We start from the raw sequence: 14,802 nt of genomic DNA, 5'->3' as shown, positions 1-14,802 counted from the left end.
TACATTCCTTTGTGTCTCCTCCCTTGATAGATTTAAACAAAGGACATGTTTTTAAACTATCTAACGACCCTTGACCTTTGTTTCTCTACTGAAGTCTACGATAAGCCAATCTTAAATACTGATCCCATGTTTCCCTCTCCTCTGTCTTGTTCTAGAGTGTTTTGGTTTTCTAAGATTATGGGTATTTTTCAAACAGAAAGCACCTACCCTACCATGAACTTGGGAGAGAAACAGGAAAATGAAAGAGTAAATCAGTCGTTATTGTTTCTCTTTCTATACAATGTTGAAGAAGTACAGATCAATGTGGTGTTTGTCTTTTGGCCCTATCATGAGATTCTCTCATTATCTTGGGTGGTGATTTATCTCTTGAGAACAAGTAAAACAAATGGCATGTACAATTGTTTTAATAGTTTTAAATGTGTACCACATAGCTCTGTATATAACGTATTGTTAAAATTTCAATATTTAATATCATTTCTTGAATAATAGATATCTAGAAACGGGGTGTCAATCAAGAAATAGAATAGGAAAAAATGTATCAGAAAGCTAAAATTCTCCCCAAAGATGTAGACATGAAATAATTACACATGGAGTATATTTGCAATGATACTTTTTGTTTAGTGAATTCACCATGGTATCTGTCTGTCCAAATGATTTATAACCCAAAATGGGCTTCATTGCTGTATTATTTGCTCCATACAATATTTTGATTTCTCCTGTTTTTAAAGAAGTTAGTTGCCTTTGCTCAAATGGCTGTTTCACAAAAAATCCTTCCACTTTTCCAGACAAAGGAATAACTCTGGTAAACATGAGTCAGCAGACCCATACCACAGCAAAGCTAAACTTCTCAGTGATGGGTATTTCCTCCATTCCCAATCAGCTCTCCTCAGTTTGCCTTGCCTTCAGATCTCCTGCATGGGCCATATCCTCAGTGAGTGTTCTTTTACCACTTCTGTATAGCTTAAGTGCAGCTCTTTTTCAAAACTCATATAGAAGAGAAATACTTAAACTTTCATTCTCCAGATTACTTTACAACCTAAAAAAACAAAAACAAAAACAAAATTTGAGATCGCTGAAGAGTTTTGGTCTTTGAGATCATATCTGCTCACAATTTGTGGCATAGATATAAAAATGGAAAGATGCTTCTTTATCCTCATTGCCCATTAAGCATACATATTTTCATGAAAATTGGGTTTTTCCAAAATTAGTACACATGTGTATCACTTTATTATCAGAGATTTTTTAAATCTGCTTCTTCTTATGATTTATTCTGATTGGTTGATTTCATTGAAGAATGTATGAAAAAGTATTTCATCATTTAGATAAGTATCTGGGGGAAAATGAATAGTATTTCATTCCCTTTCATAAAATTGAAATGGGTTTTGCTTCCCTACTGTGTATTGAACAATGAGCCTCATTCATGTTCGGTAAGTGCTCTACCACTGAAATACACTTCCAGCTGTTGAATATTCTCTACTAGTACAGCAGAACTTCAGAAGTGGTATTCTAAAAGACTGACTGTGTTATAAAATATGGATTCACAGCAACATTTTTCTATGCTTGGTTTCATTAAAATCAATTGGTGTAGCATATGTTTTTAGGATAGCCTGTGACCATGCATGCCTTAGAACATACTGTATCGCTTATTTGTAGAATATTGTTTTGGTGACCTTTATGGATCTGACACATCTTATTTTGAAGAAATTTAACGTAAAATATTAGATAACATTTGTTAACATATTTACTGCTTTTATTAGAAATGCCTAACTGAAAAATAAAACCCATTCCAAGCCTTGAATTTTCCCATTGTTATTAATTAAACACTGCCTGCTGATTTTCTGGAAATAATGGACTTATTTTGTTTACTTTCAAAAGAGTCAATAACCAGACTGCCATGGCGATTTCCATCCCTGGCAACAGGAGCCAAGGTACCCTAGCAGCCTAGTCTCCTGCTTACCCCATGTGACTAAGACTATCAGGGCCTGTCTCCAGACCACACTCCTGTGCCTGGGGTCTACTACTCAGGCTCCCATCCATCCCAGCAGGATCCAAAGTACCACAGCATCCTAGTCCATTTCTCCACCCACGATACCAGGAAGTGGAGAGCTACCAGAACAGTGGACTTGCCTACACCCACCAGAAGGGAACACTGGTCCCACACCCACCAGGAGAGGAAGAGGCACCTTCTGGAACCCACTGTAAGAACGGATGGGAAGAAGACAATATAAAAACACAAAGAGCAACAGAAAAACCAATATGACACCGCCATAGTCCAGAGACCCTACACCAGCAAGACAACACAACACAAATGAAGCAGAAGAGAATGACATTAAAAACAACTTCATGAAAATGACAGAGGCCCTCAAAGAGGATATAAGAAAATTCCTTAGAGAGATGAAAGAAAAAAACAATCCAAAAAATGCAAGAAGTGGAAGAAAAGACAAAGCAAAAATTGCAAAAAACAATTCAAACAGTGCAAAGGCTGAAATCTGAAATAGAAAAAAAAAACACACAGTCTAAAGGAATGCTGGAAATAGAAAAGCTGGGAAAACAGTCAGGTACTACAGATGCAAGCATAACCAACAGAATACAAGAGATGAAAGAGAGAATCTCAGGTGTTGAAGATACACTAGAAAAATTAGATTCATCCACCAAAGAAAAATTTAAGTCCAACAAATCCGTAACAAAAAATATCCAGGAAATATGGGACGCTGTGAAAAGACCAAACTTAAGAATAATAGGTATAGAAGAAGGTGAAGAAACCCACCTCAAAGGGGCAGAAAACATTGAACAAATTATAGAAGAAAACGTTCCCAACCTAAAGAAAGACATGCAAATGAAGGTACAAGAAGCTTACAGAACACCAAATAGAGTGGACCAAAAAAAAAATCCCTTCAACACATAATAATCAAGACCCCAAACATACAGAATAAAGAAAGAATATTAAGAGCAGCTAGGGAAAAAGGCCAAGTGACATATAAATGCAAACCTATCAAAATTAGACCTAACTTCTCCATGGAAACTTGGAAAGCCAGAAGGTCCTGGATAGACAGTCTAACAACATTAAGAGACCACAGATGCGAGCCAAGACTACTACACCCAGCAAAGCTTTGAATCAATAGAGATGGAGAAAACAAGATGTTTCATGACAAAACCAGATATAAACAATATATATCCACTAACCCAACCCTTCAGAAAATTCTGGAAGGAAAACTCCAACCCAAGGAAGTTAACAACAACCAGAAAAACATACGAAATAGATAATCCCACTTTACCAACAGGCAAAAGGAAAAGTGGTGGAAATTCACATACAATTCCACTAACAACAACCATTCCAAAACAAATGAAAATGAGCTATCAATGGTCATTAATTTCCTTCAATATTAATGGTCTTAACTCTCCCATAAAAAGACACAGGCTAACAGAATAGATTCGAAGACAGAATCCATCCTTCTGCTGCATACAAGAAACACACCTCAGCTTCAAAGACAGATGTTACCTCAGAGTTAAGGTTTGGAAAAAGATTTTCCAATCAAATGGACCCAAGAAACAAGCAGGGGTAGCAATCCTAATATCTAACAAATTGGACTTTAAACTAAAATCAATCAAAACATATGAAGGAGGTCACTTCATATTCATCACAGGAGAAATCCACCAAGATGAAGTCTCAATTCTGAACATCTATGCCCCAAATACAAAGCCATCCACTTTCGTAAAAGAGACATTATAAAACTCAAAGCACATATAAAACCTCACACACTTGTAGTGGGAGACTTCAACACCCACTCTCACTACTAGACAGGACCACAAGACAGAAACTTAACAAGGATACGAAGGATCTAATAGAAGTTATGACCCAATTGGGTTTAACAGACATCTATAGAACACTCCATCCAAACACAAAAGAATATACCTTCTTCTCAGCGCCACACAGAACCTTCTCAAAAATCAACCACATACTTGGCAACATACCAAACCACAACAGGTACAAAAAATTGGAATAACTCCATGTATCTTATCAGACCACCATGCTTTAAAGTTAGAATTCAACAACAACATAAATCACAGAAACCCTGCAAACTCATGGAAATTGAATAATGCACAACTGTACCACTCCTGGGTCAAAGAAGAAATAAAAAAAAAGAAACTAAAGACTTTCTAGAATTCAATGAGAATGAATACACAACAAACCCATACTTATGGGACACTTTGAAAACAGTGCTAAGAGGAAAGTTCAAAGCACTAAGTGCCCACATGAAAAAACGAGAACAGCCACACTAGAGAATTAACAGCACAACTGAAAGCTCTAGAACAAAAGGAAGCAAACTCACCCCAGAAGAGCAGACTCCAGGAAATAATTAAATTGAGGGCTGAAATCAATGAAGTAGAAACTAAGAAAACAATGCAAAGAATCAATGTAACAAAGAGTTGGTTCTTTGAGAAAATCGAGATAGGCAAACCTTTATCCAAACTTACCAAACAGCAGAATATGTACATGCAAATTAACAAAATCAGGAATGAAAGGGGGTACATAACAACAGACACTGTAGAAATGCAGAGAATCATCAGGTCATATTTTGAAGAGCTATACTCCACAAAATTTGAAAATTTAAAGGAAATAGACAATTGTCTGGATAGATATTACTTGCCAAAATTAAATCAAGAACAGATAAGCAATTTAAATACATCTATAACACCTAAGAAAATAGAAGCAGTCATCAAAAGTCTCCCAACAACAAAAAAAACAGCCCAGAGCCAGATGGCCTCAGTGAAGAATTCTACCAGAAATTTAAAGAACAGCTTATACCAATTCTGCTCAAAGTAATCCATGCAATAGAAGCAGAAGGGTCTTTGCCAGTCTCTTTTTATGAGGCTTCAATAACCTTGATACCCAAGTCACACAAAGACACAACTAAGAAAGAGAACTTCAGACCGATTTCCCTCATGAACATTGATACAAGAATACTCAACAAAATACTGGAAAATCCGATCCAAGAACACATCAGAAAACTCATCCACCATGATCAAGTAGGTTCATTCCAGGAATGCAGGGATGGTTCAACATATGAAAATCCATCAATGTAATCCACCATATAAACAAGTTGAGAAACAAAAATCACATGATAATCTCATTAGATGCTGAAAAAGCCTTTGACAAAATTCAACACCCATTCATGATAAAGGTCTTGGAGAGATCTGGATAACAGGAACATACCTAAACATAATAAAAGCTATATACAGCAAACCAACAGCCAACATCAAACTGAATGGAGAGAAACTCAAGGCAATTTCTCTAAAACAGGAACAAGACAAGGCTGTCCCCTCTTCCCATACCTTTTTAATATTATACTTGAAGTTCTAACTAGAGCAATGACTCAACAAAAGGAGATCAAGGGGATGCAAATTGGAAAGGAAGAGGTAAAATTTTCACTATCTGCAGATTATTTGACAGTTTATATAAGTGACCCAAAAAATTCTACCAGGGAACTCTTACAGCTGATAAACACCTTCAGCAAAGTGGTGGGATACAAGATCAACTCAAGAAAATCAGTAGCCCTACTATATACAGATGATAAAATGGCTGAGAAAGAAATCAGAGAACATCACCCTTTACATTTTCCACAAACAACAAAAATGCTTTGGGGTAACGCTAACCAAACAAGTGAAAGAACTGTATCATGAGAACACTGAGTCTTTAAAGAAATTAAAGAAGACACCAGAAAATGGAAAGATCTCCTATGCTCTTGGATAGGTAGGATCAATGTAGTAAAAATGGCAATCTTACCAAAAGCAATCTACAGATTCAATGCAGTCCCCCTTAGAATTCCAGCACAATTCTTCACAGACCTTGAAAGAACAATTCTCAACTTTATATGGAAAAACAAAAACCCAGGATAGCCAAGACAACCCTGCTCAACAAAGCAATGTCTGGAGGTATCACCATCCCTGACTTCAAGCTCTACTATAGAGCCATAGAACTAAAACAGCTTGGTGTTGGCACAAAAATAGACAGATAGACCAATGGAATAGAATTGATCACCCTGAGATTAATCCACAAACCTACGAATACCTGATCTTTGACAAAGAAGCTAAAATTATACAATGTTGAAGATAGTATCTTCAACAAATGGTGCTGGAATAACTGGATATTGGCATGTAGAAGAATGTGGATATATCCATGTCTATCGCCATGCACAAAACTTAATTCCAAATGGATCAAAGACCTCAACATAAATCCAGCCACACTCAACCCTTTAGAAGAGAAAGTAGAAGGTACCCTTGAACGAATTGGTACAGGAGACAGCTTCCTGAACATAACACCAGTAGCACATACACTGAGATAGACAATTAATAAATGGGACCTCCTGAAACAGAGAAGTTTTTGTAAGGCAAAGGACACAATCAGCAAGACAAAAAGGCACCCCCACAGATTGGGAAAAGATATTCACTAACCCCACATCTGACAGAGGGCTGATCTCCAAAATTTACAAAGAACTCAAGAAGCAAGTCTCCAAAATACCAAAGGATCCAATTAAAAAGTGGGGGACTGAACTAAATAGACAATTTTCAATAGTGGAGTCTAAAATGTCTGTGACACTTAAAAAAGTGCTCAACATCCCTAGCCATCAGGGAAATGCAAATCAAAACAACTCTGAGATATCATCTTCCTCCTGCCAGAATGGCTAAAATAAAAAAAAAAAAACAATGACAGTTTATGCTGGAGAAGATGTAGAGAAAGGGGAACACTTGTCCATTGCTGGTGGGAATGCAAACTTGTACAGCCACTTTGGAAATCAGTATGGAGGTTCCTCAGGAAAATGGGAATCAGTCTACCACAAGACCTAGCAATTCCACTCTTAGGCACATACCCAAAAGATGCCCATTCACACAACAAGGATGTCTGTTCCACTATGTTCATAGCAGTATTATATGTAATATCCAGAACTTGGAAGCAACCTAAATGCCCCTCAACTGAAGAGTGGATAGAGAAAATGTGCTACATTTACACAATGAAGTACTACTGGGTGGGAAAAAAAAACAATGGAATCTTGACATTTGCAGGCAAATGGATGGCACTAGAAGAAACCATCCTGAGTGAGGTAACCCAGTCACAAAAAGACAAATATGGTATGTACTCACTCATATATGGATTTTAGATATGGATCAGGGGAGTGTCAGCCTACAATCCAGGTGCCAGTGAGTCTGGGAAACAGGGAGGTCCCCAGGAGATATGTATGAAGTGGAATGAGGCAATTGGAACCATCTTTGTAGGGGAGAGGGAACTAGGAAAAAGAGAGGGGGATAAGAGGAAGGGAGAGGAAGATATGGGGGAGCAGGAAGGTTGAGTCAAGGTAAGAATAGAGGAGAGCAGGATGAGAGATACCATAATAGATGGAGTCATTATAGGTTTGAGGAGAGAGCTGACACTAGTGAGATTTCCAGAGATCTGCAAGGATAACATCAACTGGTAAACTAGGCAACAGTGGAGAGACTATATTAATATCCTCTCCCTGATGATAAGTTTGATGACTACCTTATATGCCATCCTAGAACCATCATCCAGTGACGGATGGAAGTAGAGACAGATGCCCACAGCTAAACACTGAACTGAACTCCTGGCACCTAGTGACAGAGAGGGAGGAGTGATGAGCAAAGTGCTCAAGACCGTGCTGGTGAAACCCACAAAGACAACTGACCAGATAAGGGGGAGCTCTTGAACCTCGGACTGATGGCTGAGAGGCCAACAGGGGACTGATCCAAGCTCCATGAATGTAGTGTCAGTGAGGAGGCCTCAGAAATCTCTGGAGCTTTGGGCAGTAGATCAGTGTTTACCATGACGTACATGAACTTGGGAGCCCATTCCACATGGAGGGATGCTCTCTCAGCCTGGACACATGGGGAAGGGCCTAGGTCCTTCCCTGGATAAAATGACAGACTCTGGAGATCCCCCAAGGAGGGCTTCACCCTCCCTGGAGAATGATGTGGGCATTGGGAGGGCTGGTGGAGGGAGAAGGGAGGAGGGGTGGGAGAGGGAGCTGAGATTGACATGTGAAGCATGCATATGTGTTTCTAAGACATAATTTATTTTAATAAAAAATTTAAAAAGAGTCAATAACCACAGTTAAAAGAAATAAAAGGTCATTCCGTGAAAGAAATAGCTAGTGTAGTTTGCAACTCACTTGACCAATTGTTTTTACTAAGTGTAAAATCTTGGGCAAATGTGCTACACACACACACACACACACACACACACACACACACACACACACACACACACACCTGATGATCCTGAGTTAGAATAAATATTCCTAAGTCATCTCAAGAACTACCTTTTCAAACTGTAGAAAACCTTAGGTAACTGATGTCACCTGAAAGCCCATCTATCCAGACATTTGCCTGTGTCTGTGAAAACCCGTGCTGAGCAACCTTGGCTGACAATGGAGACAGTCTTCCACAAAGTCAAGCTGAAGCCTTTGCTTCTTACGACTCTGAAACCAAAGCTCAGCTCTTCTACTCAGGAAATTAAATTCAAATATGCAGAATTTCGCTTGCCAGTGTTGCTCAATTCTCCCACTAAAAATTCTTAGTCTTATTTTGAGTCAAACTGGACAACTGTGTGTGGAAGAATGGGAAAAATAATACACAAAGCTGTCCCTGCATAAAACTCAACTCAAAATTGTAAGGATCTCAACAGGCAGGGTGAGGATGACGCCACAAGAGGCTCATCATTGTGGCCGCAGGAGCGCGGTACCAGCGTGTTGTATTATGTCTGCAGACAGAAAACTGAGAGGTTAGGTACATGCGAACTGACATAGAATCGCTAGACTCCACTGCTGTGGTTCCTGTTCCTGTTCCAAGCCCCATGCACAAAGGTTCCATAGAGTCTCAAAACAGCACCAGCATTGAGTTTCAAACACACTGAATGTGGGATATTTCTCATTCAAGCTGTAACAAGTGGGAAGACAGAAAGGAAGATGGGGGGGGGATGGAAGAAAGGATGGAGAATGAGAGGAAAGGGAGATAATGTTTGTGCCTTTAGAACACTTACTACATTTACATTCATAAAATATTTGCTCAGCAGAGAAGCTTAAACATGACAAGATTTTAACACAAAAATAAAAACATGTAACATTCAAGGTTTTACGACAACAAAAAGGAATAAACAACAAAAAAAAAGATAATCTAATGACTCAAGGTTTAGTTCCTTTGGAAGTCTCAGAGTGACAATGCAAACCAGTATTCTGCAACGGTTTAAGTTGATAAATATAAAGTATTACACACCAATAGGGATATCTAGTCCATCAGACTGTGCTAGTCACATATTTCCAGTATGTGTAATATGTATAAACTTAAACCAGATCTTCTGTTGTACAAAAGTGTTGCTTATATAAAGTAATATTCTCGGAAAGGAATTCCTTTTGGCTTTGAAATATCATTATCCCAAGGCTGAAAAGCCTTAAGTATAATGTTATCTAAAAAACACCAGATGGTAACCATATCATGCTATAATGAAATTTGCAAATGTAAACTGGAGAGGGAAGTAATATTCCCAGTGGTTGATATACTGAAACAATTGTTTTCCTAAAGAGACAAAAAATTAAATCAACCCATATGTTAAAACTAAGTTTCACCATATAAACACTTCACAAAATAATAATCTGTTGCATTTACACTAAAAAGTTAAGCTTAGGACTCAATTTACAGAAAACCAAATGATACTAAGAGTAAATGTTATTTTCAGGAAGACAGATTGAAAATGACTACTTCCTTCCTTCATCTCCATTTTCCATAAAATCCAAACATTTAAGACTATATTTGGTCATTTTTTCAGTGTCAAGATATGTCTGGTTTTGTTTTTGCTGTTTTATTATTGTGCAATCATTTCCTTGTTTCTATCATGCAATCATTATCATTTTAAGTGGTCTGTCCAGTTATTATCTCCTCTCAAATAGCTAACTATTTTCTACCACAAGTTTCAAAAGTTCAATAGGTTGACTCGTCTTCACAAACTCAAACTCCCTCTGCATTAAACAGTAAGATAATTGAATAGAAAGGCCTCAAAGGTTTACTCCCTTTGACTTAATTTAAATGGGTTGTAAAATAGCAACTTTGACAGCTTGTCACATAACACAAGTTAATATCATAATTATAGATGTAAAACTCAGACATGGAACTTTTAGTTTCAAAAATCTCATATAGTCTCTTTCAATAAAATTCCATCAGCTATGGTATCACCTCTCCCCTCCGGTACTCTTCATGATAATTTTAATGACAGTTTTGATAAATGCTAGTCCTGGCTAGTTTTATGTCAATGTGACATCTGAAAGAAGAGAGCCACAGTGGAGAAAATGCCTCCGTAAGATCCATCGAAAGGGCATTTTCTTTAGTAGTGGTTAATGGGGAAGGGCCTGACCCAGTGCGGGTGGTGCTATCTTTGGATTGCAGGTCCTGGGTTCTATAAGAAAGCAGGCTGAGCAAGCCATGGGGAGCAAGGCAGTAAGCAGCATCCCTCCACGGCCTCTGCATCAGTTGGCAGGTTCCTGTCCTGACTTCCGATGTTGGACAATGATAAGGAAGTGTAAGCCAAATAAACCCTTTCCTCTCCAACCTTCTTTTCAGTCATGGTGTTTCATCCCAGCAACAGAAACCCTGACTATGACAACGTACAAACCAAAATTACACCTAAGGAAAGTTACTTGTGCTTTTTAAACTTTTAACAGAATTGTACTGTGATAATGGGTCTAATTTCTTTAATTCTCACTTGCCTCACAGTGAAATATATGCATTTACTAAGATTTTATTCACTTACCTTACACAACATTTGCCTTCAAATTATGGAGCTTCACCCACTGAGGAGTACAACTATTCTATTTACAGTATCTCAGCACTTTCAACACTAACATGTATTGGATGAGAAGGAAGTCTTTTTTTTCTGTGCTATTCAGGTCCATAGGAGGATGGTAGACTTCAAGGAATGTATTCGCATATGTAGTCAGACATGTGAGATGCATATTTGTAACTATGGGTCAAATTAAGCTTTTGTACCAACATATGACTTACGAACCTCATTCATCTGTAGCCTAACTGCTATTGATTTTATCTGCATGGTTGAGCTGTTGTGTTCTTCTCCACTAAAAATTCAAGGAGTTCCCTGCTTTCCAAGAACATGAGGAATCTTAGTAATGCAGTCTTGACCTTTCCCAGGGATCACAGATGTTAGTAATTCAAGATAAGCACCACAGAGGTGATGTGCTGCTGGTTTTATTTGTTTGCTTTTTGTCAACTTGACACTAGCTGAAATGAATGAATGTTAGTCAAGAAACCGCCTCCATCAGATTGGACTGCAGGAAAGTCTGTGGGGGCATTTTATTGATTGACATGGGAGGGCCAAGACAACTGCAGGCAGATTTACGCCTAGGCAGATGGACCCGGATTGTCTAGGAAAAAAAATTCAGTAAAGCAGAGCATGGCATTCTTCCAAGTCCTCTGCTTCAGTTCCTGCCTCTGTGTCCCTGCCTTGATTTCCTAATTGGACTTCATTTCATGATGGACTGCGAGTTATAAGATTAAAAACAAAACGACACAGAAAACAGCAACTTTTCTCTCCAAGTTAGTTTTGGTCATTGTGTTTATCACAGCCTTAGAAAGCAAACCAGTATCCATGCTTGGCCTGGCTAGTGTTTTTCCGAAATGATCTCAGATCGACTTGAAACTGGGTTATTTGTCCCACATTAGGCAACCTGCCTTGCCATTCTGTTGTCAAACGCCTCCACCTCCTCTCCCTGTAACCTTAGCAGCCTCAGCTGGTGACGACTAGCTGAGACCCAAGCGTCAAAGGAAGACAAGTGGAATGCAGTGTCATCAAGGGCCACTCAAACATCTGCCTTGTAAGTTGCAACGTCTAAAATCGAGATCATCACCCGAGTATCTAAAACAATTGGGTCTACATTGAACTTGACATAGAAAATGAAAATTGTTCTTTTTTTCGCCTCTTGGGTCCCCTTCGCTCCCTCCCATTTTTCATCCGCAGCAATTCACTGCCTGCATTAAAGTAGTTAGCAAAAATTGGCTCTCATGGAGTTGGGTGTATACTTCCTTTTGAACATATTATAAATCGTCCATATTTTGAGATATCATGGGGTCTTAGCCTTTAGTTTGGTTAAAAGAATTCAAAATTCAATATACCTTCTAGAGGCTGGATAAAAAAATGGAATGATAGTCATAAAATGATTGCTATGCATAGTAGTGAAGAAAGAGAACCAGTATAGGAGCATTAAAAACTGTAAGACTGAGACAGTCAATCACACTAAACTAAGATAAGTAGTTAATGGAGCCTGATTCAGAAAGGAAGTGGATTATCTCAGGGGTTCTTACTAAACAAACACATCTTCTATCTTATTTTTAGTAAAAACACGGAAATCATAGCAATAAGCAAGTGCTACTGATTATCTTATAGTCTTAAAACCTAAAATTATATTGAAAGGGACATCTCTTCAGGAGTACCTGTAAATATAACGTTCATGTAATCATAAAAAGCAACAAATCAGAGGAAAACTTATTTAGGCAATCGTGGACTCATCATGACTGTCAGGTTGATGAGAGTCACCGTAACCTAGGAGATGAGAGTCACAGTAACCTAGGAGATAGACCTTTTGGAAATGTATATGAAGGTGCTTCCCAGTGTGTGAGTAGGTGATGACCTGCCCTCCAACTGGACATCCAAAGGGCATCCCTAAGGTAAAGACAGTTGAGAAAGGAGGAATGATAGGTGCTGTTTCTACTTCTTCCTGAGAGCATCTATTGCTATTGGCTTTGCCAACCTCTATCGAGCAAAGAATCCAGTTTCTTTTGCTTCCCCATCTGCAGTAAAGAGCAGCAACTCTTCCAGGCTTACCATGTCAGACTGAGACTGTTGGAGAAGCCATCATTGTTGACTGAGCAACCACCAGGGGAAACATCCTCATCACACATCCAAATATGTACCTCTGTGGTGTTTCTAAATCCTGAGAAGGTGGCAATCATGTTAGTCATTGCAAAGTCATATTTTACAATTTTCTAGTAAGTTACATGTAGCTTTAAACAGTCATGGATTTAAAAATCTTAAATTAGTCAATACCTATTTCTTTCAAATGAAACAAACATTTTAGAATTTCTTCCTACCTCCAATTGTTACATTCCTATCTTTCATTCATATAGCTTAGCTCCATTCACTATCAAACATCCACTTTAGTCACAACTGGTAATATGTTTTATGAGCAATTATTTAAACTTACCTAAGGAGTTATAAAATTATTTTACTAGTCATTAATTCAAAGACTAAAAACTCCTAGTTCTACCATCACTCCTGATATTTCGGTTGACTGGCAAAATTCTACTTCTGTAGTCATTTTCTCTCAGTCCCTCATGATAACAGTTTTTGATGATCTGACTATTATTTAAAATTCTGTTTAATCTAATGTAATCTCCTGTAGGTATTACTTTTTAATCTCTCAAAGATTTTCAGATTTATTCATTTCCCTTCCAGTCTTATGGTGGGTCGGGTCAGTGTTGTTTCTGGGTGGGGATAAATATTCATCAGAGTCAGGGTTCACTGGGGACTCTCACACTGCGAGTACACATCATTGATCAGTTCTCAACTGCCAGCCAATGATAAAGCTTGGAGAAAATAACATTTTTAACCTCACAGTTTTCTTTCCTGTAAACTTCCCTTAACTTTTTCAATTTTACCCTTTAAAAAAAAAAAAGGAACATCATATTTGTTAAAATCGTGTACGTTTATCATATAAAAGGTATTTTTTTAATTTTTCTTAAGCTTTCTTTTCATTTATTCTGTGTGTCTTTTATATCATGCATCTCCATCCCATTCATTTCCCGTCCCTCTGTGTCTTTTGCCCTTGCAACCTCCCCCAAAATAAAATAAAATAAAATAAAAGAGAAAAACATGAAAAACATCATGGAAGCTGTAGTGTGACAAGGAGTCACACAGTAAACCTTTTATCCATATAAGTGTTCATTGCAAAGAGTCGTTCATTGGTCTGGCTCAAGGTCCCTGGTTTCTGCTACACTATAGATGCTGGGGCCTCCCTGGGACTCCTCTAGGATATCCTGTTGTGGCCCTGTGTCATGGAGATCCTGCAGCTTTGGGTCTGTGGGGCTGGCCCCTTCACGTGCTCCAGCAGATCACATATGGGATGGATATTGGTGAGGGCCAAGGGATAGCCCTGGTTCTGGGCCTGGGCGGTTGCAGGGTTGGTCAGCCCACAAGCTCTGCCCTGTCCTCACCACCAGGGTGAGCTCTCCTGCATTGCCTTGCCTAGTTCACCCCTAGCAGGGATGAGCAAGGGCTGAGGCCGGTTCTCCAGCTTTCATGCCCCCAGAGTAGGTGCTTCCTCAACTATAGCTGTTCCATGGTTTGGAAACGTGCTCCCTTATCCTACAAACTGCCATCGTGATGCAACTGGGTCTCTTTTCTATGCAGATGCTTGTTAGCCCGATACATCCCATCTGTCTGTTTTTTGTTTTGTTGATTAAAAACAATCATTGACCAAGAAATATCTCGGAACTCTTTTCCTACAGATGTTATTTTTGTAGTTTTATAGTTTCCAGTCATATGTTTACAATTGAGTTGATTTTTATATGTGATACTAGAGAAGGTTCTAGCATTTACTGAAGAGATCATCTCATCTTCATTCATTCTTCATTCTACATTCTTCATTGTGTTTTGACAAAAATCTACTCCTTAAAATTTTTTTCACCTACTGGATTTTTTAGCTACAATTAGTGAATTAAAATTCAATAGGA

General features: G+C 38.4%; 1 long non-coding RNA gene across 1 annotated transcript; it reads right to left on the bottom strand.

Moving 5' to 3' along the window:
• Positions 1 to 386: 386 nt before the first annotated feature.
• LOC110341336 lies at positions 387 to 13,005 on the bottom strand. Its single transcript, XR_002383238.2, has 2 exons — positions 12,896 to 13,005; positions 387 to 1,036 (listed from the first exon to the last, which is right to left on the bottom strand). It is a non-coding gene; the product is annotated as an uncharacterized LOC110341336 (long non-coding RNA).
• Positions 13,006 to 14,802: the final 1,797 nt, after the last annotated feature.

Source organism: Mesocricetus auratus, unplaced genomic scaffold (genome assembly GCF_017639785.1).
Source record: "Mesocricetus auratus isolate SY011 unplaced genomic scaffold, BCM_Maur_2.0 Super-Scaffold_100023, whole genome shotgun sequence".
Taxonomy (NCBI): Eukaryota; Metazoa; Chordata; class Mammalia; order Rodentia; family Cricetidae; genus Mesocricetus; species Mesocricetus auratus.
This window is presented reverse-complemented; position numbering and strand designations above follow the sequence as displayed.